This window comes from Pinus tabuliformis, chromosome 8 (genome assembly GCF_031772625.1).
Source record: "Pinus tabuliformis cultivar Carrire ecotype Pingquan chromosome 8, CPIR1, whole genome shotgun sequence".
NCBI lineage: Eukaryota > Viridiplantae > Streptophyta > Pinopsida > Pinales > Pinaceae > Pinus > Pinus tabuliformis.
The window spans coordinates 1895427667-1895452793 of NC_142294.1; the positions used below are offsets into that span (position 1 = coordinate 1895427667).

The following is a 25127-nucleotide window of genomic DNA, read 5'->3' on the forward strand; positions in this document are numbered from 1 at the left end:
AAAATATAAGAAAATTTAAATTAAAATAAAAAAAAAATTCAGAGGGAAAAAACAGTATGATTTATATTAAGGATATATAAATATCAGAGATACATCTGCTGTTCGGAGAATGTCCAAAAAAGCAACAACATTTGGAGAAGGGAAAAAGAAACATATCGATATTCCCTGAGATGGAATCTGCTTAAATGATCAGTATAAAACAGCAGTGGAAATAAAGACATATCGATTTTCCCAAATCTGTTAAATGATCAGAGCAAAAACAGCAGTGGAAAAAACAGCTGTAATGGAGACTCTTTGATCAGAGCCCGTAGATTACATATTGGAGAGAAAAACAAAATTTGAGCATAGAGAGGAGCCCGCCTAGTCCTGAGAAGGCATGGACGCCGATATTGAAGTCAAAACAGAATTGAGAGGCAGAGAGCAGCCCTGGAAGATGCATCCATTCCGCCATTTCCATAGATGCCAGCATGTAAGAATGAGAAGAGCATGCCAGGAGGGGCATTGAGCGCTCCACCATACAAAAGCATCCTGTACAGAAGCAAAGGATCGATGAGGAAAACCATAAGAAAGAGAGAGATCGTACCAGATAGCTGAGGAGGCGGAGCAGTCAAAAAACATGTGATAATTTGATTCTGTCGCAGCTGTGCAAAAGCGACATACACTTGGACCCTGCCATCCTTTTTTTTGGAGGACCTCCCAGGTGAGGTTCTTATTCGAAAAAAGAAGCCATGAGAAAAGAATGGATTTAAGAGGGCAGTGGGCTTTCCAGAACTTGGCAGGGAAGGGAGGGGAGGGGAGCGGAGCGGGAGGGGAAAGAGCAGAGTAGAGGCTTTTAACCAAGATGGGGCGGATAGCATTCCCCGAAGACCAAGACAAAGCATCCTTCGTCCCAATTTGAGAGAAAGCACTGTGAGAGAAACGGTTGGTGAAAGAGAGCCAAAGGGGGCGAAGGCGTGGAGGTAAGGCTAGTTGGAGGTCAGATTTCCAAATGGGCTCCTGAGAGGACCATGCAAGAATAAGCTTGTCCCAGGTTATAAGACCCCTTGCATGGAAAAAGGAAAGCAGAGACGGAGGGATCATGGATTCAAGGTTGTGGAGGGTGCGGTCAATACCAATGTAGACATTTGAACCAGAGAAGATAGTCCATTTTAAATGCATCAAGAAAAAAGGCTGGAGTTTTCTGAAGCAGATCCATATGGGGGAGCCCGATCGAATGCCAAGAGAGGACCTCCTGTACCAGTAGGATATATTTTTACCTTTGAGGTATCTCTGGTTGATGAGGGCACTCCATGGGCTGGAGCCAAAGATGGCTCTGTGCAGAGATTTGCAAATGAGCGCCTGTCCGAAAAATTTCATATTGAGAAGGCCCCATCCGCCTGCCTTTTTAGGCCGAGAGATGGAGTCCATGGAAGCAAGGTGATATTTTGATTGGTGTGATCGGCCGCCCCACAAAAAATTTGCTGCTATAGATTTCATTTTCTTTGAGATGGAGGCCGGGAGAAGAAAGAGATGTCCCCAATATACCGCGAGCTGGGAGAGGACAGCCTGCACCAAAATAAATCTGCCTGCAAGAGAAAGAAGACGTAGTTCCCAACCTGCGATTTTGTGGTAGAAACGATCTAACAGCCATAGCCAATCTTGGCTGCGGTACCCCCTTGCTTTCAGACGAAAACCCAAATAAGTAAACCCATCCTTAATCAATGCAAGGTTAATGCCAAAACGATCAACAATCCACTGAGCCAAAACGGGATTAGAATCGTTGTGATATAGCACTGATTTTCCCTTGTTGATATTGAGGCCCGTGGCCGAATAAAACTTTTGGAGAATCACAAGGAGAGAGACCCAAGTAGACTTGCACAACATTGCAAAAATGAGAATATCATCCACGAAAAGGTTGTGAGAAAGAGAGATGTTCCTACACATCTTTACCGGCCTGCATCTACCATCGCCGACAGCGAGATTTATGTGGTTGCTTAGAGAATTCATAACCAGAATGAAGAGGATGGGGGAGAGGGGGCAACCTTGGCGGAGCCCCCTCTCAGCACGAAAGAAAGAAGACGGAATGCCATTGATAATATTAAGTTAAATAATATTGAATATATAAGATATATATATTAAAATAATTTTATTGGTTTATTATTTTATATTAATTAAGTTAAATAATATTGAATTTATTAATAAATGAAGTTGTATTTTTTTAAATAAGGAAAAAAGTTGCGATGGTTACTTCTTTAAATATAAATTGGAAAATTTTATTAGTGGTGAAGACTGATTTTTTTTATTTTTTTTTATTTACGATCTAGATTGACTCTCAAGAGAATATGCTCAGCATATGATTAGTCTGAATGCTTATCAAGGGATGTAATGTGTTACAGAGTTTGTTCGATTGCATTGACTTTTAATAAATTTAAAAAATTAAATTTGTGCCAAGTGGCTCCCCACCCACCAATTTCCTAGGGATTTGAGATTATTCCAATTCTAATAAGTTCTTCATTATTATTTATAACATTCATTTATATATATGCAAATTTTATTTAGCAAAATGGTCAATTACTTTTAATAAATTTAAAAAATTAGATTTGTTCCAAGTGGCTCCCCGCCCACCAATTTCCTAGGGATTTGAGATTATTTCAATTTTAATAAGTTACTCCATGATAAGTTCCTCATTATTATTTATAACATTAATTTATATATAAACAAATTTTATTTAGCAAAATAGTCCATTTTACAATAAGATGTGTAATTCCTTTTTTTTCTCAAGTTAAAGTTGACATGTAACCTTTTTATGCATGGTTAATCAAGTAAATGTGTACATTGGTAAGGCATTCTTAGTGTTGCAATAGTTTTTTTTGTTATATTTATAAATCCTTAAGCTATATCAACCACATTAATATTTTTAATGTGGTTGTACTAATAATATAAAAGATTGTATAATGAAAGAAACAATCAATATGGAATGTCTAGATAATAAGCATATCCATTTATTATTAATTATTCAATTTTTTTATATGTGCCAAGACTGACTTTGTGTGTGCATATTGGTTGTTGGCACATAGAACATGGAACGGTTGCACCTATTCAAACCTTCCTTTGAGGGGTCTAATTCGAAAGAAAACCCAATCCAACTTGTCATCCTTTGGAGTTGTACCATGAATCATATACCTGCTGATAATTGAGGAATCACCAAATACCAATAACTTTAGTAGGATCCATTGGTGTGCCAATGACATACCTTGGACCAAGGCATATGTTTTGCCTTATCGTTTTTCATATGGGTAAGGTTTCATACAGAACTATGTTCTAGGATTCCTCCGACAAGAAATAAGCTCCCTAGGCACATATCACCCTAATCAAATATATTAATAAAGTTTATATATATATATATATATATATATATATATGATTTTTTGAGTTGATAATAAAAATGAGTCTAGTTTTTTAGCCATCCCATTTATCATAACTCATGTGGTAATAAGTCTACTCATGCCTACCTAACTTGAGTTCAAGTTAGATCACCTACCCTAACTCATCTACCTTGGCCCACCTACCTACCTAACACACTTACCTTAGGGTCTTCCCCCCTACCCAACTCACCTACCTTCAGATCGCCTACTTTAAGTCACCTACCTTTGGGGATAGGCATACCACCTACCATAACTCACTTACCTACCTGTGTGTAGTCAATAAATGATAGGGTGATTAGCCTTATCTTCGCTCTTATATATATATATATATATGTTCCTCCCTACTCAAGGGTCATGGAAAACACAAAATCTTGCCTTATCTAAAGCCATGCAAAATATAATTTGTTCCAAAAAGTTTCTTGGAGTCCTTACAAAATTCCTATTATTGGGCAACTTTCTTCTTCGTAACAAAATTGTGTTTTAGAGTTCATTATGTTATATAATAGCATAAAGGGATCCATTGTTCCAAACTAGCTCATCTAATTTCAATCCTATGACATAATTATAAACTATAGGAAAAAAGATAATCATTGAACCAATCGATCCTCATAGAATTCGTGTATGAGGAATGGCCTAGCCTCAAGAGGAAGTGCCTCCTTTGAAAGTTCAATTGCTATGGCATTTTTTCTCGATATGTGTAAAAAGGTTGTCCATTCAAAGGATGACATATGCTCTCTAACTTGAAATAAGATTGGTTGTAATATGATGTTTTGAACCTTCACTTTGTTGTTGACCCAGTGACTAACTAGTTTTCAAACCAATCTTTTGGGATTGGAATAGAAGAATCCACAAAGGTACAAATTCTTCCTTGGAGCTAGTGCCAAATCTAAGGGAGTGTCTAAGGAGGTAATAAGGATATTGGAAGAGATGGAGGATTGCTCCAACATTGCATTAAAGAGGATGTCATTAACAAGTTCTATCAAAAAATACCCAATGGATGACATTGTCTAGGGGAGTAAGGAGAGGGATTCTGTTTTTTGTTTATTTAGGCTCAATATTATATTACTTTGATAGCTTTTCTACAAACCCAAAGACCATCTCAACTAATACGTGTTGAACCTGAAAAACCAACAAGTTTCTAAACCACCATATGAAGTAGACATAGAAGAGAGAGAGCTTTAAAACAAGGCAAGGAGGAATCACCAAATCATAAGCCAAAGCTTCCAACCTAGGTCATCCCACCTAACCAAAATAGCAAAATATGTTTTCAAAGATGACCAAACTTGAGAGCAGAAAGAGCAAAAGATAAATAAACGATAAAACAAATTATAAATAATATATTATTTATTATTTATTTATTTATTAATTTAAAATAATTATGTTGGAAATCATTTTTTATAACTTAATAAGAAAGAAATGTGTAATTCTTTTGAAGTTCAAAATGCACTTAACATACAATATTTAAAAATAAAAATAAAAGCAAACTATTACTTTAATGTTAATCATTAATATTGCTCATGGGGTATTGTTCAATTGGCTATCACCATGATATAAAATATTATGTAAATAATAAGGTTCAAGGTTTAAATCCCCATGGGTCGAGCCTGCAAATAAAACATGTTAATCATTAATATTGATTGGGCTTTCCTTTCCACTTTACAATTTGCATCAAGGTTTCTATATTTTAAGATAGATTTTCATCCTTAAAATTTTCCTTGGTTCCAATGGCCACTATGGTGAACTCCCGCTCTAATTAATCATGGTCTATGTTATAGCATTTTTAGTTTTAAAAAAAGTTGTAAGCAAGACAACGTTATTGTTAGTATATATTACATTTTCTTTTATGCCTCCTAGAAAAATAAAGACTAGATTACTTAAATAGGTATTATACAACATTTGGCACAATATTTTGTACTTCCAACTTATATTTATGGGATTGATCTTACTTCCCAATGACATACTAGTAAGAATAGATTTGTAATTTAAGTAATACGATACCAACTTTATATATATATAGTTATATAAGAAACAAATATATAATTTCTTTTGTAATTATATATATATATATATATATATATATATATATATATATATATAATTTTATTTAACTTTAAATTTAAAGTTCAAATAAATAAATTATTTTAAATAAAAAAAATATCAAAAAAATTACATTCCACAATTTTATTTATTTTAATATATAAAGTTAAATTTATACTAATAAATAATTTATTAAATATTTATCAATATACTATTTACTCTTCTCATTTAAAAAAATAAAAATAAAAAGGAAGAGTAAACATTATATAATATATGAAAGATTAATGATGATGATGATGATGATTAATGTCCACTAAGACTAATGTGGTCTATCGGACCTCAAGAAGAGAGAGCCTAAATGTCATTCTTCAAAATCTTGTTTCTGTGATCGAAGAGTAGGGAAAGAAGCGTCCCAAGATCGCTATAGTCGGGCTTGCTTAATAAGTCAAGAAGATTGGAGGTGTGACTGATGATAGGAAATTGAGAGCGGATGTGTGCGAGAGTCGAACAGTCTAAAAGGAAGTTATTTTCATCTTCCACCTTCCTAGTATCACAAATCTGACAAATTCTATCATCCCAAGGAGTCTTGGGAGTAGATCATCGCTCGATCTCACTCCAAAGCTCGTGAGAGTTAGTTCTAGCAATGTTCATTTTCTTCTTGGTGCTAGTCAACATAGAGAGATAATTCTGGCTATCGAGGGTGGGATTGATCACCTCCTTATAGTACCTTAGCTTCCTTTTACCCTCCAGCTCCTTAGCATCCCACATCTTGTCCTTAAAACTGGAGGTAATCATATCTTTAATATTTTCCTTACTTCCCATGATGATCCCCTCCTTAATCCCCCAAAGGTTGAGCCAAGACCGAGCATCCTGATGCCACCCGTGATTGAGGCGCAGGTGGGGGTTTTGACTAGAGTTAAAATCATTTATTGGGAGCCTCTTGGAATCCGTATTGTGAAGCTTCTTCTTGTACATCATATATCTAAACATAGCCGCACTTTCAATGGGGGGCAGGCCAACTTCGATGAAGAGGATAGGATAGGGAGTATTTCCCTTGATCTTGAGGTTATAGGTTATGAATTGCTTTTGGATCATCTCAATCTTTCTCCACGACTCCCTAGATATACTGCACCCCCAAACTTCACATTTGTATAATATAACATGGGTGACGAGAGTCTCAAAGAGGAGCTTTTTTTTTATTCCAAATGTAAATATTGGCTGACTTACAATTGTTTTCAAGCTCATAATAAGCTTTCCAACATCCAATAATTCTTTTCTCGATGCTATAATTCCAATTGAGCTGATGAGGAAAGTCAATACCCAAATATTTATCAGAAGAAACCTGATCAAGGCAATGGTTATTATAGACAAAACTACCATGGGTGATCTTTTTGGATTTAATGATCATGACTTTAGTCTTGTCAGTATTAACTGTCATACCCATCATGGACCAATTGACATGAAGAATCTTAATTTGCTTGTCTAGGTCATCATGGCTCCTTGCAAGAAGAACAATATCATCAGCATAAAGGAGAAGAGTAATGATAATACCAGCTAGCTCAGTGCCTTTGCAACCCGCACTTTCCAGACATTCCTCTAGTTTATCGATGTAAATACCAAAAAGGGTATGGGAAAGGGGACAACCTTGCTTAACCCCGATATTACATTTAATATCTTTAAACCACCCTTCATTGGTCTTAAGCTTGGCAATGACATTCTCGTAGAGGCGGATCACAACAATCCTCAGTTCATGAGGAACCATGATCTCTTTAAGCCTTGCCCAAAGCTTATATCGGGGGACAGTGTCGAAAGCTTTTCTAAAGTCCACAAAACAACAAAAGGGATCAGTTTTACTATTGCGACATTCCTTCGCGATAATCCTAAGGGTGAGAAAGTTGTTAATGGTCGAATGATGTCTCCTAAAACCAACTTTCCCTTTGGCTCTTTTACCCTGGTTCTCAAGCCAAAGGCTAAGATTTTTTTCCAGAATGAGCCCACAAAGCTTGGCTAGGATGTGGCTAATCATAATGGTCCTGTAGTTAGAGAGCATGCTTTTGCCCCCATTTTTGAAGATAGGCACAATAAGGCTTTACGTCCAAAGCTTAGGGAAGCCATGCTTTATAGCCAAATTGAGAAGCTTGTGTAGATGAGAAATAAGGATAGATTTTTCCATTTTAAAGATCTCAGCTTGGTAACCTTCAATATCTTTGGCTTTCCCATTAGCGACCTTATTAATCCCAAATTCAATGTCATCCAAAGACAAAATATCATCCTTAATATGAGTGTTTAAGATGGTGCCCATGGTGTCCAGAGAGTCATACAACTTCTTAATATAGTTATCCCAATTTTCTAGGGGGGTAGAATGATTATCTTTAGTTTTACGAACAAGCACATTTCACCAAAACTTTCTAGGCGCAACTTTAGAAAGGTGGAGAAGATGTTCTTGTCTCTTATTAATATATGACCTCTTCTTCCTCTTAATGAGAGCTTTGTATATACTTATATTCTGGAGCTTAATGCTCTCATTAGGGGCATCTTTGATTGCTTTCCTGGCAATTTTACAATCTTTGTCATACCAAGGATTAGAAGTTCTATTATTTTTCTTATATAGAATCTTATCAGAGAATTTGCTAATGGTGGTGGAAAGGGTAGTAGTAAAATGGTAATAGATTTGATCAATGATGTTATTATAAGTCAGGAAGCCTAGATTCCTTTCCAAATCCCTTAAGAAAAGGTCGACAATACTTCTGTCGAAGTGAATGTGACTTTTGCTTTCACTGTTCTCCTGCATGTGTGCGGTTACATAACAAGATTGAGGGATAAAGACAAAGCTTTGTGATCAGAGTCAGGTTCGTATCCATTTAGAAGCTCAAAGTTTGTAATATGGTTGAGGACATGGATGTCAAAGATTGCATAATCTATGACACTGCTACCTAGCCCATGGAAACAGGTCATCTGACCGGAGAGAGATCATTTATTAGTACCATTACAAATTATTAGATCCTGGGAACTACAAAGTTTGAGGAGCTCGATGTCGAATAAGTTCTCGATTATGTCTTCAGATTTTCTCTTGAATCTATTAGCTAAGTGACCATCCTCATCAAGCCACAAGGGGTCAGGGTTAGAGTTGTTACTTAACATAATAGCTTGGTTAGTAGCAGTCCGAGCATTAAAGTCCCCAAGCAAAAGGATATTGCCATCATTCCTTAGGTTGTAGATGTATTTTTCTAAGGTATTAAAAGGACAATTCCAGATTGTTTTTCTTATAGGATGTAGAGTTGATAGGGGCGAAATAGCAGATTGCAAGGAAGATCCTATCAGAGATCTCGAGCCAAATGTATTGATTGAAGGGGTCAGTTTTATGAAGTTGGATGTGAGAGAAAACAATGTTCTTAATATAACAGGCTATGTCGCCAAAACCTCTTCTGGAGGATATCTTATTCCAGAGAGACCAAAGAGTGAACCGTCAAAGTGAGGGACCCTAGATTTGTCATGCTCCCAAGTTTCAACTAAAAAAATAAAATCAATATCACTTGGGATCCAACTTAACATAGGACCCTTACACCATGGAAAACCATGACAGTTCAAGAAGAGAATCCGGAATGATGCCATTCCAAAAAGCATCACATACAAAATTCCAAAAATCTTATGATATCAAAAGCATATATCATACTATTTTAAGATATTGAAGGCATATATAATATCTCATACTAATAGTTTGTATGAAGAAAATAATTTATATTAAAAATCTTTATGAAACGATTATTGCAAAAGAGAGTTTTCCATATTTATTTGCATTTTTAAAAAAAAAAGAAAATTATATTAAAATTATTATTGGAAAATTATTAAAAAAAATTATATTTATTTAAAGTTATTTAATTTTATTTTAAAATTAAAATAATATTGTTAAATTTTTTAATATAAATAAATTTAAAATTATTATATTTTGAAAACATCTTTATTTAAAAAATTATATTTATTTAAAGTTATTTAATTTTATTTTAAAATTAAAATAATATTGTTAAATTTTTTAATATAAATAAGTTTAAAATTATTATATCATTAATTTAGTACAAATAAATTTGAAAACATCTTTATTTAAAAATTCGAATTGAAGTTAGTTAATAAATTTAGAAATCAGAAGAACAAACTGAAATCAGATCAACAATTTATATATACAAATGAAAAACAGAGATATCTTCGATTAGAACTTTGCAAAATGAGTATTTTGAGATTTGGAAAAGCCAACAAAAAAGAGAACAGAGATTAGTTGCATACCTAAAGACAAAAAGATCAAATTTTTATGGATATTTTTCATGGATATTTTAGTTGCATACTTAAAAATATTATGGATATTTTGTTAAAAAAGTGTTTTAATTATTATAAGTTGTAGATTTTTTGGTGGGAATTTAAGTAAACAATTTTTGGTTAAATTGTGATTATTTATTGTTTAAAATGTATTTTTGAAAAAAATATCTAGAATAGAGATTATAGAGAATTCACAACTCAAATTTATAATTCTAACAAATTTAACAAAAAAAACTCAGAAGCTCCTAAAAAAAATAAACTACTACCCTTCAAAATTACCTAACCTTTATAGCAGGAGGTACCCTAGTCACATTCCCATCAAATCAGATTTAGCCAGAGGTATACTTGTCACATTGCCATCAAATCATATTTGGGAGTGACATAAATACGGAGTAGCCACATAATAGCCCAATAAAGGTAGAGGAGGAGGCATGCTTTTGCATACTTTACATGTCATGTTGCAAGCAAATCAGATTTGAGCCTGTTCTGGGCAGTTGCACCCACAACTTTTCAAGGATCAAAGCGGTCTGGCAATAGCTTTAGAAGGAGAAGCTGCGTAGCCAGAGGGATAGAGAAATCAAACCCCCTAGGTATTTTGATGGAGCGCCCACAAAATAGCCTGATAAATGTAGAGCAGGGGTAAACTTTATATGTAAGATTCTTATTAGTTTATTTTAAACATTTGATATTTCGGAAAAATTATTTATGTATTTTTTATTGGGTGTATGTAAAATTTGATTTGAGACATAGAAAAGATATTGGAATTATATATATTAGTCATTTAAAATGTAAAATCTAAATAGATTAAGATTTTTTCAAAATGTTAAATGTATTTAAAATTATATTTTTGTTAATAATTATATTTTTAATTTTTAATAATAGTTATTAAAAAAATCATTAAAATTATATAAATAAGTATAAATTTTAAAAAATTTATATCCATTTATATATTAAAACTACAATTTCAAACATTACAAAATGTTTTTTTATAATGTTTAAACTTATCCAATTTCCATTTCAAACATTACAAAAACATTTTATAATGTTTAAACTTATCCAATTTCCATAAATTTAAGTGAGATCTAGGCACTTGAACGGATAAACTTTGCCGAATCAGATTTAAGTGACATCTAAGCATTTGAACGCATGACCTTGCAGGGATTTAAAATGTGTCTGCTTTAATAACACTACTTTTAAAGTTGTATACCCAGTGATTAAGATCCTTAGAAAAACCTTTCAACCACTTAGATTACACAGATCACTCAATTTTTTTATTTAAATAAATCTTTTACAAAATTTTAAATAAAATTTGACTGAAATTTATGAAGGGCACCTTTTACAAAATTTTAAATAAAATTTGACTGAAATTTATGAAGGGCACAACCAGATTAGGGATCTTTACCCAAACAACCCTGTTCACTCCCTATGAGAGTTTTCAGAAGGAGGGGGATGAGAAGATTCTCCCATCTCCAACGATTGTTTTATAATGTGTAGACTGAACCTTTGCTTAGGGCAATTTTTTCCTTGTGATCCCTTGAACCAATGACACTTCTGTATTTCGGTAGTTTTGTAATGTTTACCAGGGTATTTTGCTGGCCAGCTTCTAAGCTGGACTTCTGCACCTGTGATGGTATGCTGAGCTATCAAATGTAGTTCTTCTATTTTCAATTATGGAAAGGTTTAAGATTTTTTCTCTTTGGAAAAAGGATACAGCTTTAAACGATAGGAAAAAAGAAAAATGCTACCAGTTCTGATAAACCTTGTAAAACAATTGAGCTGAAGGGGCATCAAACAATTCAATCAACCAACCTAATAACAAAATTGCATGGTAACAAATTTTCATAACTATAATCTCTGATATATATGTAATCCCCATGATCTTATTAATCAAATTTCAGTTTCAATGCAAAGAAGAAGTCATATAGATTGGGCAGGTCTGTGTACATGTGCTGTGTTTTGATTCCTAGAAGAGGTCCTATAGGCCAGCAAGGTCTCAAGGGAAACATAAATAGTCAACACATGCAGAGAGACCTCCCTGATTTATAGGACTTCTTAGAATCAAAACTTATATTTGATCAAGGGTATATCTTATAGGACTTGTTAGAATCAACATTTATATTTGATCAAGGGTATATCTATGCATATGGTATATGGAAGGATACTGGCATAATACAATATTGAACTGAAAAAGCTAACAGAAACAGCAGTCGGTCTATTTTATAAATTAAATGGTTTTTTACTATATTTATTTTTGGTTAATTTTAATTGAAATTTGATGAAGATTTTTAAAAGTTTGAGTTTAAATTGTTTAATCTGTATAATTCAAATGTCTCAGAAATTTTTCAGAATGCTGAATCTATTTATGTATTCAGAAATGTATTTTAAACAACAAAAAATTTTGAAATTATATTACCAATTTTAGTGAATATCAACCAGAAAAACATATTTCTATAACTTAAGCTAACCATAAAGAACTACCAATTGATATAAAATCAACAATTGTCTTATGGGCGGCCTTAGAATGCAAAGAAATACCTGTAACCGGTCGAATTTTGACCAGGTTCGTCGTAGGGAAGACTACCCGCGTGCAAAAATGGATCCAGGCTTTGAAATTTGGTAACAGAACTGATTCAAATCAATGAAACGATCAGATTCGGCTCGGCGACATAGCCTGTTTTAGGAGTTCTCCAGCTAGATGGATGAAAATATTCGAGTCAAAATGTGCGTCACGCAAGTTGCGAATGCGGTAAAATAGGTTGTATTTTTCAGCTGCGATCGGTGGAATTGGTGGTCGTGACAGGGATTCTGGAAGTACTTTTGTTTCCGTCAAGCGATGGCCGATCCTGCAGCTTGGACCGTCGCTCCTTCCGGGGTCGACTTGGTGCATCGAGAGGTAGGTGAGGTCTCTGTCAACTGACGGGGATTTGGTAGCAAAAATCTATTATAATTTAGTGGTCGAACTGGAAGGGTCATTATTGGTTGTTATTTATGAAGTGGGATAGTTATTATTGGTTACTATTTATGAATGTCGTTATTATTGGTTGCTGTCGATGAATGTAGGGTGATTTATTATTGTTAATTAAGGAAAATCAAGTCATTTGGAATCACTTGTTGATCTGGAATTACTGCTGGTGGGTAATGCCCTGAGGAATGTCCAGGGTTTCACTAATCCATATGCCTCTAGTCTTGGACAATTACCCTGTTTCCTTACGAGGGAGAAAACAAGATAACAAGCTCAACCAAGCAAAAAGCAAAAAAAAAAAAGACATACTCAAACCTATTACTAATTGAGTAATAATTTTATTAATATTTTTATTTAATAACGGGTTAAAATTTTCATATTTTAAAGAATGTTATGATGATTTTTTCCCCTTTAAAATTACAATGAGACTAACCTTAATTTTAAATAGAAAATTATTCCTCTTAAATGAGACGCTATCACTAAAATTAAAACGTTATTCAAATAATTTAATTCCTCTCGAAAGTAACCTCCATCTTCAATCACTCTCTATAAAGTTTAAACCTCAAACAGAATAGATTGATTTACACCTCTTATAGATTGTTATTGAATTATTTTTTATAATAATATTACAAAATCTTATCATATAGTGATACTATTATATAATATAAACAAAAATTGGTTACCTTGGTTAACTAAGATACTCTTAACTTATTTCCATAAATTAATTTTTATAATAATATTACAAAATCATAAATTAATTTTTATAATAATATTACAAAATCTTATCATCTAGTGATACTATTATATAAAAATAAAATTTGGTTACCTAAGATTTTTCAGAGACAAAAACGATATGTATTATATTAAGGAAATATAAATATCAGATACATGAATTTTCGGTATGACATCCATTAAGGATCAGCATCATTGTTTTAGAATCCCAGCAGGTTTGGATCTGTAATAAAAGAGACTGTTCAGATAGAAGCAAAAATGAAATGCTGTATGGAGACTCGTATATAGAGCTCGTAGATTTTACATAATGGAGAAAAAACTGAAAATGGAGCTTGTTATGTGAGCCCGCCTAGTCCTGTGAGGGCATGTGCGCCGATATAGTAGTCAGGATAGAAGATAGAGGCAGAGAGCAGCGTTGAAAAATTCTGTCATTGTGCCATTTCCAAAGGTGCCAGCATGTAAGGATGAGGAGAGCATGCCAGGAAGGACATTGAGAGCTCCACCAAACAAATGCGTCCTGCACAGAAGCAAAGGATCGGTGATGGAAACCATAAGAGAGTGAGAGATCATACCATATTACAGAGGAGGCGGGGCAGTCAAAGAACATATGGCAATTTGATTCTGTCGCAGCTGAGCAAAACTGGCAGGCGCTGGGGCCCTGCCAACCTTTTTTTTGTAAGACCTCCCAGGTGAGGTTCTTATTTGAGAAGAGGAGCCATGAGAAAAGGATGGATTTGAGGGGGCAGTGGGCTTTCCAGAGCTTGGCGGGGAAGGTAGGGGAGGGGAGCGGGGTGGGAGGAGAAAGGGCAGTGTAGAGGCTTTTGACGGAGATGGGGCGAATCGAATTTCCAATGGACCAAGTCAGTGCATCCCTCGTCCCAATTTGAGAAAAAGCACAGTGAGTGAAACGATTGGTGAAAGAGAGCCAGTGGGAACGAAGGCGGGGAGGCAAGGCCAATTGGAGGTCAGTTTTCCAGATAGGCTCCTGGGAGGACCATGCATGAATAAGCTTATCCCAGGTGATATGACCCCTTGCATGGAAGAAGGAGAGAAGGGACGGAGGGATCATGGATTCCAGGTTGTGGAGGGTGGGATCTATACCAATATAGACATTAGAACCAGAATAGATAGTCCATTTAAGATGCAGCATAAAAAAAGGATGAAGTTTTCTGAAGCAAGTCCAAATGGGGGAGCCCGTTCGGATACCGAGAGTTGCCTTTCTGAACCAGAACTCAATGGATTTGCCTTTTAGATACTTCTGGTTGACAAGAGTACTCCATGGGCTGGATCCAAAGATGGCTCTGTGCAGAGATTTGCATGTATATTTCATTTTTAAAGTTAAAATATTTTAATTTCAGATTTTATTAAATAATTATTTAAAAATTATAGGTAGGTTTTTTCAATTTTTCTTTGAAATTTAGTGATATGTTTTTTAATTATTTAAAATATATATATGTATTTTTTTCAATTTATCATTGAAATTTAGTCTACTCTCGAGGCTTTCTTGGAGGATAGAATCTCTCATATTTGAGATACTAAGAGAATGGAAGATGAAAAACACTTCTTTTTAGACTCTCTGACTCTCTCAATTCCATAACATCTGTCACACTACCAATCTTCTTGACTTATTAAGTCAGCCCAACTATAGTGATTTTGGAGCACTTCTTTCCCTTCTTTTTAATCGTAGAAACAAGATTTTGAAGAATCACAATTAGGTTCATTTTCTTTTTTTTTGAGGTCCGCATTGGTTTTAATGGGTTAATCATCATCATCATCAATTAAATCATAATGTATTTCATTTTTAAATATAAGAATGTGTCTACGAAGTCTTGGATAGAGGATGATGGGGTGCTATGTTAAGGCACCCCTTGATATGAAGTCACTAGTTCAATTCTCCCCTCTTATAAGGGTGATATATTGGACATGATGAATATGTAGTCCTGTAAAACTTACAAATATATATATGTGAAATGATGAAGATGTAGTTCTGCAAAGCTCTTATATATATATTTTGCCTAAATTATGTAAACTCAATAATACAAAACTACAAATTTATTAATTTTTCATTAATAACCATTTAAAAAAAATAATATATAAATTTTTTAGATATTTTTATTAAAAATTGATTTTTAGTTAAATTATAATGTATTTTAGTTTTAAATGTAAAACTAAGTTTCACAAAATTTAAGTGTTTTAAATTGTATAACTTAATAATATAATTTACACATTTACCTATTTTTTAAAATAAAATTAATTAAAAATAAATAAATAAATAAAATATTATAGAATTAAGTTAATTGTTAAAAATCTTAATTTGCTAAAAATATTACAATTCAAATCCCTTTTCAATCAAGCTAGAAATGAAATAGCTCATACCATAGATTGGACAACTAGTTTGACAATACCTCTTTTCGAAAGTGGTGACGTCAATAATCCCTCCAATTATACGGCCATCATGATAAACCCTTTGTTTGCAAAGCTATTTGGAAGCATGCAGGAAAAAAAATTAGCAAGTGGGCAGAAGAAAGAGATAAGCGTGCTAAAGGGCACGCCGGTTTTAGACCTAAACATTCCACAGTTGATCATTGTATAACTTTAAAGCACATCATTGAAGAAGTTTGGGAGAAAAAGGAAGAAGTCGTTTGTTGCTTTGTTGATTTTAGAAAAGCATTTGACTCGGTTCCTAGGGATAAGCTTTGGCACAGAATGGAGGAACTTGAGGTTCCTAAACATTTGAGAGAAGTTGTGCATAGGCTGTATGAAGAGGTGAAAGTCAAAATTAGAACTTCAACAGGCATTTATGAAAGTTTTAGAAGCGATATTGGGGTCAAGCAAGGTTTTCCAGTGTGTCCTACCCTTTTTGGTTTATATATTGACAAGCTTGAGGAGTGGTTAAATTCGCAAAGGGGTGATGGTATCTATTTGGGCAAGTTTGTTATAAGACTTCTTTTGTACGCAGATGACCTTATTCTGATTTCTAAATCGACTCTTGGTTTGCAAAAGCACTTACTATCCCTTGAGCATTTTTGTAGAAGTGTGGGGATGCAAGTCAATATCAGCAAAACGAAAGTAGTGGTCTTCTCTAAGAAAAGAAAACATAACCAACATAAGTTCTACTTTGAAGGTAACATTCTGGAAGAAGTTGCGATTACAAATACCTCGGAATTGACTTCAACAAAAATCTAAGTTGGAATGGTTGTAGAAAGAAAATAACTTTGGGGGGTTGGAAAGCATTTTATGCTTTTCAAAATAGGTGTAAAGAGGCAGAGTTATGGGACTGAAAACCACTCAAACTCTTTTTGGGCTTGTAGTGATTCTGGTGATTCTCTATGGTTGTGAACTATGGGCCAGCAATACATCCGACATGCAGACATGCATGCAATGGAAACAAATTGAGAAAATTCAGAAGCGTTTGATTACAAAAAAAAATTAAAATTAAAAGTGCAGTGCATTATGATATCTTGTTAAGTGAAACAGGCACTGCTCCTATTGAAGCAATTGTTATGGTGCGAGTCGTAAGGTATGTAAAAAAAATTGAGCAAATGGAAGAGAGTAGATGGCCTAAGGCTGTCTTTAATGATAAATTGTGCAAGAGCAAAAAAACTTGGATGCAACAAAATAACAAATGGTTTAGTAAATGGGGTATTTGCTTGAACACGTGTCCAATAAACAGCAAAGACATAAAAGATTTTGTTAAGGACAAGTTCCACAAGTGTACTTGGGATAAGGAGCTAGGAAGAAAGAAAAATTATTATATTGAAGTGTTTAATCCCACTTATAGTCATCAACCAAAAGCATACATAGAGGTCAATATCTCTTGGAGAGACAAAATTCTTATTGCTCAGTTAAGGACTAATTCTCATCAGCTCTGTTGTGAAACTAATTCTCATCAACTCCGTTGTGAAACAGGGCGCTGGAAAAGGCCAAAGCAAGTGTGGGAGGAAAGAGTATGCTCTTTTTTTGTTCTTCCGGAAAAGTGGAAACATAAAAACATTTCATTTTAGAATGTGAGGCCTTCAAAGACAAATGGAAAGTTATGCAGATACGATGGCAACTAGCTCTTGGGATAATCTATTTAGCCAGGGTTTTGTGGAAATGCTAGGAGCATTTATTTTGAAGCTTCATAGAAAAAAGGCCGAATACATCAAGCAGAAGCTGTCCCATAGGTTAAAAGGTCGAATACATCACGCAGAAGCAATCTGTCCCATAGGTTATCTTTAGCATTGTGGACGTTAAAGTTAAAATAATGTCTTTCTTTCTTTCTTACCGTCAAAATCATTAGAATGTTCCTAACTCAAATATGTAATTTCAATAAATCACTTAAAAAAAATAACTGAAGATTTGATTCAAAAATGAAACAGTGAGTATCAAAATCATTGGAATGTTCCTAACTCAAACATATGAGTGCAATAAATCATTGCCAGATTCTGGGCAGTTTTAATCAGAAAAACTGCCCAAAACACCCTTCCAAATAATCTAATAATAATTTTAAGCCAAAAAAAACTGCACCTCCAAAAAAATCTAACAGATAGCCTTAGCTCTTTAAAAGTTTATGTCAAGCCAATGACGTCATGCGTGAGCAATCAAATAGAACTGGTTTGACGTCATGCGTGAGCTATCAGATAGAACTATTTACACGTAGTCTAACTAGGCGGAGGAGTGGCTCTAAAAGTTATGAAAATTCCAGTCATATTTACAGAAACTCTGACAAGGATTTTTGTAAATCCAAGTTATAGTTGTTAAACTTCAAAATTTTAGGTGCCCTAAACGTTTTTGATGGTGCTGAATCCATTTCCACCATCAAAAACACAATTCAAACATTGCTTTTACAAGATGTTTTGAAATTTTTTTACCCGAATTCCAGCCACTTTTGACAGTCCAAGGAATTCCTCCACCTTATTGGACGACTCCGAACTACTTATATGCGGTATGCTGAGGCATGTTACCAAGTCTCGGTCAAACCAATGACGTCATGAGCGAGCAATCAGATAGCATTATTTATATGCGGTATGACGAGGCGTATTACCATAAAAGTTATCTCCAGATTTGATGTACCACGTGGGGTTGCAGAGATTATTCATAATTTAATGTGCTGCTTGTTTATTAATAAAATATTTTAACTTAATATGTCTACATGGCATCGTTAAAAAGAAATTGTCACTACTTTATTATTACGTGTCGCGCACTTTGAAACAAAGGCTATCGAGATCCAAAATTTAACGGTAAAAAGTGTGTACGAGAAAGTATAAAGTCAGGATTTAAAAAAAAAAAACTTACCTTTCAATTTTCAATTTTTTTATTTTTACTGTTTTATTTATTTTTAATTAATTTTATTTAAAGTTGGTTTGAAATTTATAAATTTAAATTTGGAAATTTTAAATATTTTTAAATTTTATGTATTTAAAAATATTTTTTAATAAAAAATAATTTATCAAATTTTAATTAAAAATAACATAAAAATATTTTCTAATTTATATGTTTATTATTCATTCCATTAAGAAAAGTAACACAAAATTTGAACAGAAGATTTCGGTTAAATAAAATTTCATTTCTAATTAAATAAATTTTCATTTCACAACTATCATTACTTGAACTACCTCATAGCTAAATTAATAATCCTACTTACTCTTTCATTTAATTTATTTCCACATTATATATACACCTCGTAACCTTTCACTCTTATATGTGCTTTATGTATGCAAAAGTACACAGAGTGCCACTTGAGCTTAAAAGTGAACTTAATATATACTGGCGGCTGATACGGAATATATTTTCAAAAATAAAATAAATTGATAAAAATATTTTTTATTAATAAATTGAGTTGTCAAATTTGGTTGGAAAAAATAAAAAAATATATATATTTAAACGAGCCTATTTTCATTTGGTTTATGTCCACATTATAGCCCTCCTTACTTTTGACTCTTACTCTTGGTTCAGGCATGCAAAAGTAGAGTGCACTTTGAGAGTAAGAAGAGTTGTATAGCGGCCGATGATAAAGGAATATATTTCCGACAATAAAGCAAGTTAATAAATAGATTTTTTATGGTTGAATTTGATAAAAAATATTTAAGTATAAGTTTTAATTTAATTAAATTATATAAGATGAAATAAAAAAATTTCAAATAGTTTTAGATAAAAATTATTAAAATATTAAATAAAACATTAATTGTTTTTCAAAATAATCACGTTTAACTCATTGAGTCGGCTCTAGTTTAGTTGCCACCGGAGTGGCTAGGGTTCACAACCACCATGATTCTAGTGTGTTGTTAGGTCGTCATTTGATGCACTTGTTGTGCTTTGTCTTGTGAAGGGAGTCTTCTTGTGCCTTGTCTTGCGAAGGGAGTTGAGGGGGCTAGGATGTGGCGGTTTTTTTGGCGTCGTATTTTCAGTTAGGTGCCTCTTTTTTGTTTGTTGCTTAGATCTTGTGAAGGGAGTTGAGGGGTTAGGGTTCCGCGGTTTCATCTCTGTCTTTCGGTTGCAGTGGAGGTGGGCATCTGGGGTTCAGATTTGAGGTGGTTATATATCGTCTTAATCGGGTTTCATGGATTGTTGTTGTCATAGCTACGGTGTGTAGTCATCCACCAGGGGTCTCTACCACAAGTTCTATGGGTTCTCTTGTGCTCACTAGGCTTACAGCGTGTGTTGTCATCCATAAGGGGTCTCTACCGCAGGTTCTGTGGGTTCTCTTGCGCTCACTAGACTTACTATCCCCATGTTCTTTTACTAAGGGTTTCAGCTTTGCTGCCCTTTCTGGGTTGTGATGGGTGGTGCATCGGCATGCTTGGCACTCTCAGATTATAAGATTTGTGGGGTTTTTTTGGGCTATCTAGGCGGCCTGTGCCTGCGTTTGTGCTTTGAGATCCAATAAGTTTTTCTTGTTGGGGTTCGTGGATTTTGTTGGGTTATTGTTTCGGGCTTTTTGTGGGGGTCTATGTGCTCTGCTCTCGGTTGGCCTAAAGCCCATTTTTTTAATGGTCGTAAAGCTATAAATTAAATACTCAAGTGTTTTTAACATATGCATACTCAAGTGCGTTTAACATATGCAAAATGTGGTTTTGGTTCTTCTCATTGATGAATAGAATTATGGTTTTTTTCTGGAAAAAAATAAAAGAAAATAAATAAATAAAAAGTTAGTTTTCAAATTTTATGATAAATACAAAATTTAAAAAAAAATCACACTATTAAATTGTGATGTAAAAAATTCCATGATAAGTCTCAAGGTCCATTACTGAGCACAACTAACTATGTACTGACTCTTCCTTGATTCCAAAAAATAACAAGAAAAATATATATGTATAAAAAAATAAAAATAAAATTTTAAAATATATTTTTATTAAATTGTAATATAAGAATAAATAAAAACACTTACTAACATAGTTATATAAGTTGAAGTGTTGATAATAGACTCACTTTCCAGCGTTTACCAACATATATCTATATTTTTCAAATAAAAATTTCATTATCTTATGTGAGAAGTTAAAATACACTTCAAGAAAAAATCACATATTAGTGCCTCACCTAATTGGCTGGATGAATAGGATCAATTTTTTCCTATTTGCCACATCAGTAGGGATAAAAATATGCAGGCTGATTCTCTGTCTAAATTGGGCCTTCAATCTGCTCCAGGATTATGGTATTTGCAGATTGCTCCAGGATTATGGTATTTGCAGATTTTATCTGATGGGGAAATCTTTTATATCCAAGAATTTGCTCTCCCGGACTTCTAGGTTTGCCTATATTTGTTTCACTGGTTTTCCTTGGATCTTTTTTAGTGCCGCTTCCTCTCTTTTTTCTCAGCAGAATCCTATTTTTGGTGCCGCTTCATGTCTTCTTTCTCAGCAGAATCCTTATCCTCCTGTGTTTTGCTTATGTATATATTGTGTTTTTGGTTGGCGATTTTTGCTTATGGTTTACATACTCTAGGATCTTTGGATCTTGATACTTTGCGGATCTCCCAGACCTATATATCCTAGTTAGATTCTGTTATTATTATCTAGATATGACCAAATGTTTTTGGGTCAATCTCAGATGTAACATGTTTGACTCTTATATCTCTCATATAATATATTTCTAACTTTTTCGTTATGAGAAAAGTTAAAATACACCTATCTATAATTTAAATTAATAATAAAAAAAGCTTATTTATTAAAAATAAATAAAATCCAAATGAAATTTACAAAGAACGCATCCTAAAATAGTAAATTTTAGATTATGGAAACCTAATCCATAAATTTATGGATCAAATAATTTCAGCCATGCAAAACAGTTTGTTCAAACAACCACTTGAAACACGTATCAAATCTTCATGGATAATAATTAGATTTATATATTATGAAAAATAAATAAACTTAATTATTATATTTATAAGTTTATGAAATTATCAACTCTTGTACTTTATAATTATAAATTAATATTACAAGCTTTATTTTTTTAATTCAATTATAATTAAATTTTAATATTAAAATTATTTATTTATTTCTTTTTAATATATAGATTGTGGATTATTTTATCAAAATATATTTTTATTTAAAATTAATATTTAAATATTTGGTAAAGATGGATAAATATCAAACTATAATAAATTTGGAGATACTTTTTAATACCTCTCACATTAAATAAATTTAAAAAACAAATCATAAAAATTAACTAAATTATAATATTTTTTTTGTAAGTCAAGATTCTATTCATTCAGACAAAATATAGAAAGAAAGAAAGATCTTATTTTAATGTCCACGAGGTTAAATATAGCCTATGGGAGAGATTCCTTCTTCATATGCTTGATGTATTCGGCCCTTTTTCTGTGAAGCCTCAAGAAAACGTGTGGTCTCACCGCGACCAAGTTTGTTGACCAAAGTTTACAAAAGATGGAAAAAATACAAAAAAGATACTAGTAGCAGTGTCCACAAACGAGAGTGCCATATGCTCCAATAGACATATAAAACATAAAGAAAACCAGAGGACATACTAATCGTCTAAGGTGACAGAAGTTAGGTAATCTGGAGCATTTTCTAGAGGAGGCGAAGGACAGAAGTTGCACTCAACGCGCCCTTCAAAATGTGCCATCCAGGTCTCCAGCTTTTCCACTAAATGGTTTTGTCCTCGCTAGACTACCACCACTCACTCCCTGACCTGACACTGGAAGTAATGCATGCGTTCCAGGGTTGCCATCAGCTCCTCATGCTTTTTCTGATTAGTACGCTCTGCCACATCTACCCGATCCATTAAGGATTGAATTAGGCCACGACGCTTTTCCAAGCAGCAATGTCGCAGTCCTTGTGGGTCAAGGGCTTCATTGCAGTCATTGCTTTGAGCAGCTTGACCTCTCCTACATCCACCACCCTTTCGAGTGTCTAGCGTTCGAGAGTTGTTGTCGTGCAAGATATCTTCATGCCACCACTGCTTCCACACTGATTCACCTGTCCCCGACATCTGCCTCCTCCTTGGGTAGTTGGATGTCAGCCTTCGCAAATTCCACTACCTCACCCTCCAGGCGCTCCAGAACCTGCATCCCGAGCCCTACCCACCGAATTGCTCCCGCTTCCATCCACCATGGTTGCCAATGTGAGGGCCTCTCCCTCCCCTTTCCTCGCTCCGCCGGGAGGATAGCTCGCCTTCGTCATGAAATGTGACGCATCTGCCACCGACCAAGTGCTTCCACAACAGTCGAGAGTGCGACCCCATCCACTGGTCTGCATTGTTGCCCTCCCGTCCACCAAGTCGGCCGCCCAAAGCCCCACCTATACCAATGCTCATCGGAGGCGACTTCACTCCACTCTTTAGTTTGCCCGAGAGCTAGGGTCATGCACTTGAAGCCGAGGGAGTTAGCACGACCCTCGTCGCTAACACCACCTTCGCTATCCCCACCACACCAGTCACTCTATTGTACAAAGCTGACTATTAGGAGGACGACAATTCTCCACAAGCTTGGCGCCTCCCGATGACCGCCCTCTCCATGGCATTGCTAGTTTTTACAAAGATATTCCTTGCCCCAAATAAACCAAAAATAGCATTTACCTTCCCCCAGCACTTGCAAGCCCAGTCTCGCCCTACAAAGTCTGAGGAAAACAAGAAGTTGGACTCTGTTATACACAGCAAACCATAGTTCCCCAAAGACAGTCCATAAACCACCAATTTTGTCACGCCTCCTACACTGCTTCCGTCGCCGAGCAGGAAACCAGGTGTAGCTCCACCACCAGACCTGAACATTGAAACAAATTCTCGGCTCCTCTCTCATCTCACCTATCAATTCATCAACACTTCCCCTTCCTGAGGCACCTTGATTAGGGGCGTACCTTGATTACTCGCACGCCCCTAATCAAATGTCCCTATATGTTATTCTCTCTGTCATTTGTGGAGAGGTGACAAGGAGGTACAACTCCAATGGCCCATTTGTTACTCTTCATGAGGCCCGACGGCCACGTTATTCTCAGTACTCACCCCCATCAGGGAAACTAAATTAAAATGTTATTTTAAATAATTATTATTATTATTATTAATTATAAAAAGAATTAATATATAAATTAAACATAAATACATTTAAAAAAAACATATGTAAAAAAGAAAAACATAATAAAGCAATAATAATCAATAAAAGTTCAAGGATACTTGTGGACATGACATTTTTTTTAATTAAATTGAAGAGCAAACATAGCATAACTACTTTTGAGATAAAAACCAATCCTCTATCTTGACTGGTAAATATTCCGTGCAAGTTAAATCTCCTAATAATTATTAATAATAAAATTAAGCCCTACTTCAAAATAAAACGCTTATCTAAGTAAATACACTTCAAAATATAAAATGACATATTACATGTTTACTAATTTAGTGGGTCTAATGGTTAAGGACATGTGTTTCCTCCTAAGAGGTCGTAAAGGATTAAAGTACATATGCCTTTATGGACTTTAGCAATCAAATCCCTATACAAAAATAAGTTTATTGTCCCACAAACCAAAAACTTAATACACCAATTTAATATCTAACTTAACTCACAAACCAAAAACCTCATACACCAATTTAATATCCAACTTAACAATAACCTTAAAATTAAATTATTATTATTATAACATTTCTTCACATTTACCAATAAAAAATTATTACACCCACCAATAATGTTTTAAGCCGCAATTTATCCGCCCCTCTTGTGAGTGCGACGGAAACATCATTCTTTTCCAATTGGAAAGAGCATATCCATAGGTATATCCCGTCCGAGTTGGAAGGAGTCAATGACGTCATCGTAGTCTCCATAGGTATATCCCGTGACCCGTCCCACGTTGGTGTCCGAGGTGGAGATGAGCTGTGTAAAATCTAGAGAGCAAAGCGGCAATGAAAGCGCATCATGCGAGATCATGGGGTCCTGGAAATTTACCACGTAGGATTTAGAAATCAAGTGTGGCATTTGACGACAGCGACAGTGGGTCAGTCCGATTGGTTACTGATACGAGCTCATTGATCAAGGGATCCTTGGTTGCCCTTTGCCGCACCATCGGACTATGATTGTATAGAAATTGTTTGGGGTTATTTTTTTATATCAAAAATATATATATATTTAAATTTTTATATTTAATATAAACTAAATAATTAGTAGTAAATATTTATTTTATAATATATAAATTTAGCTGATGATCATTGTGAGAATGAGGTTGGTTGAGTAGGAGAGAAGGTTCAATTCATTTAGACGTAAT

General features: G+C 34.3%; 1 protein-coding gene across 3 annotated transcripts in view; it reads right to left on the reverse strand.

Annotated features, from left to right (window-relative positions):
- Positions 1–25127, reverse strand: part of LOC149243961 (uncharacterized) — a 181368-nt gene that overhangs the window by 82975 nt on the left and 73266 nt on the right. Inside the window, exon 1 of one of the 3 annotated variants that reach the window (XM_089374685.1) lies at positions 12285–12558. The exons of the other annotated variants lie outside the window; for them this stretch is intronic. The gene's annotated coding sequence lies outside the window, so the exon portion shown is untranslated. Of the gene's footprint in view, positions 1–12284; positions 12559–25127 lie in introns of those variants that run through there. 3 annotated transcript variants of the gene reach the window in all.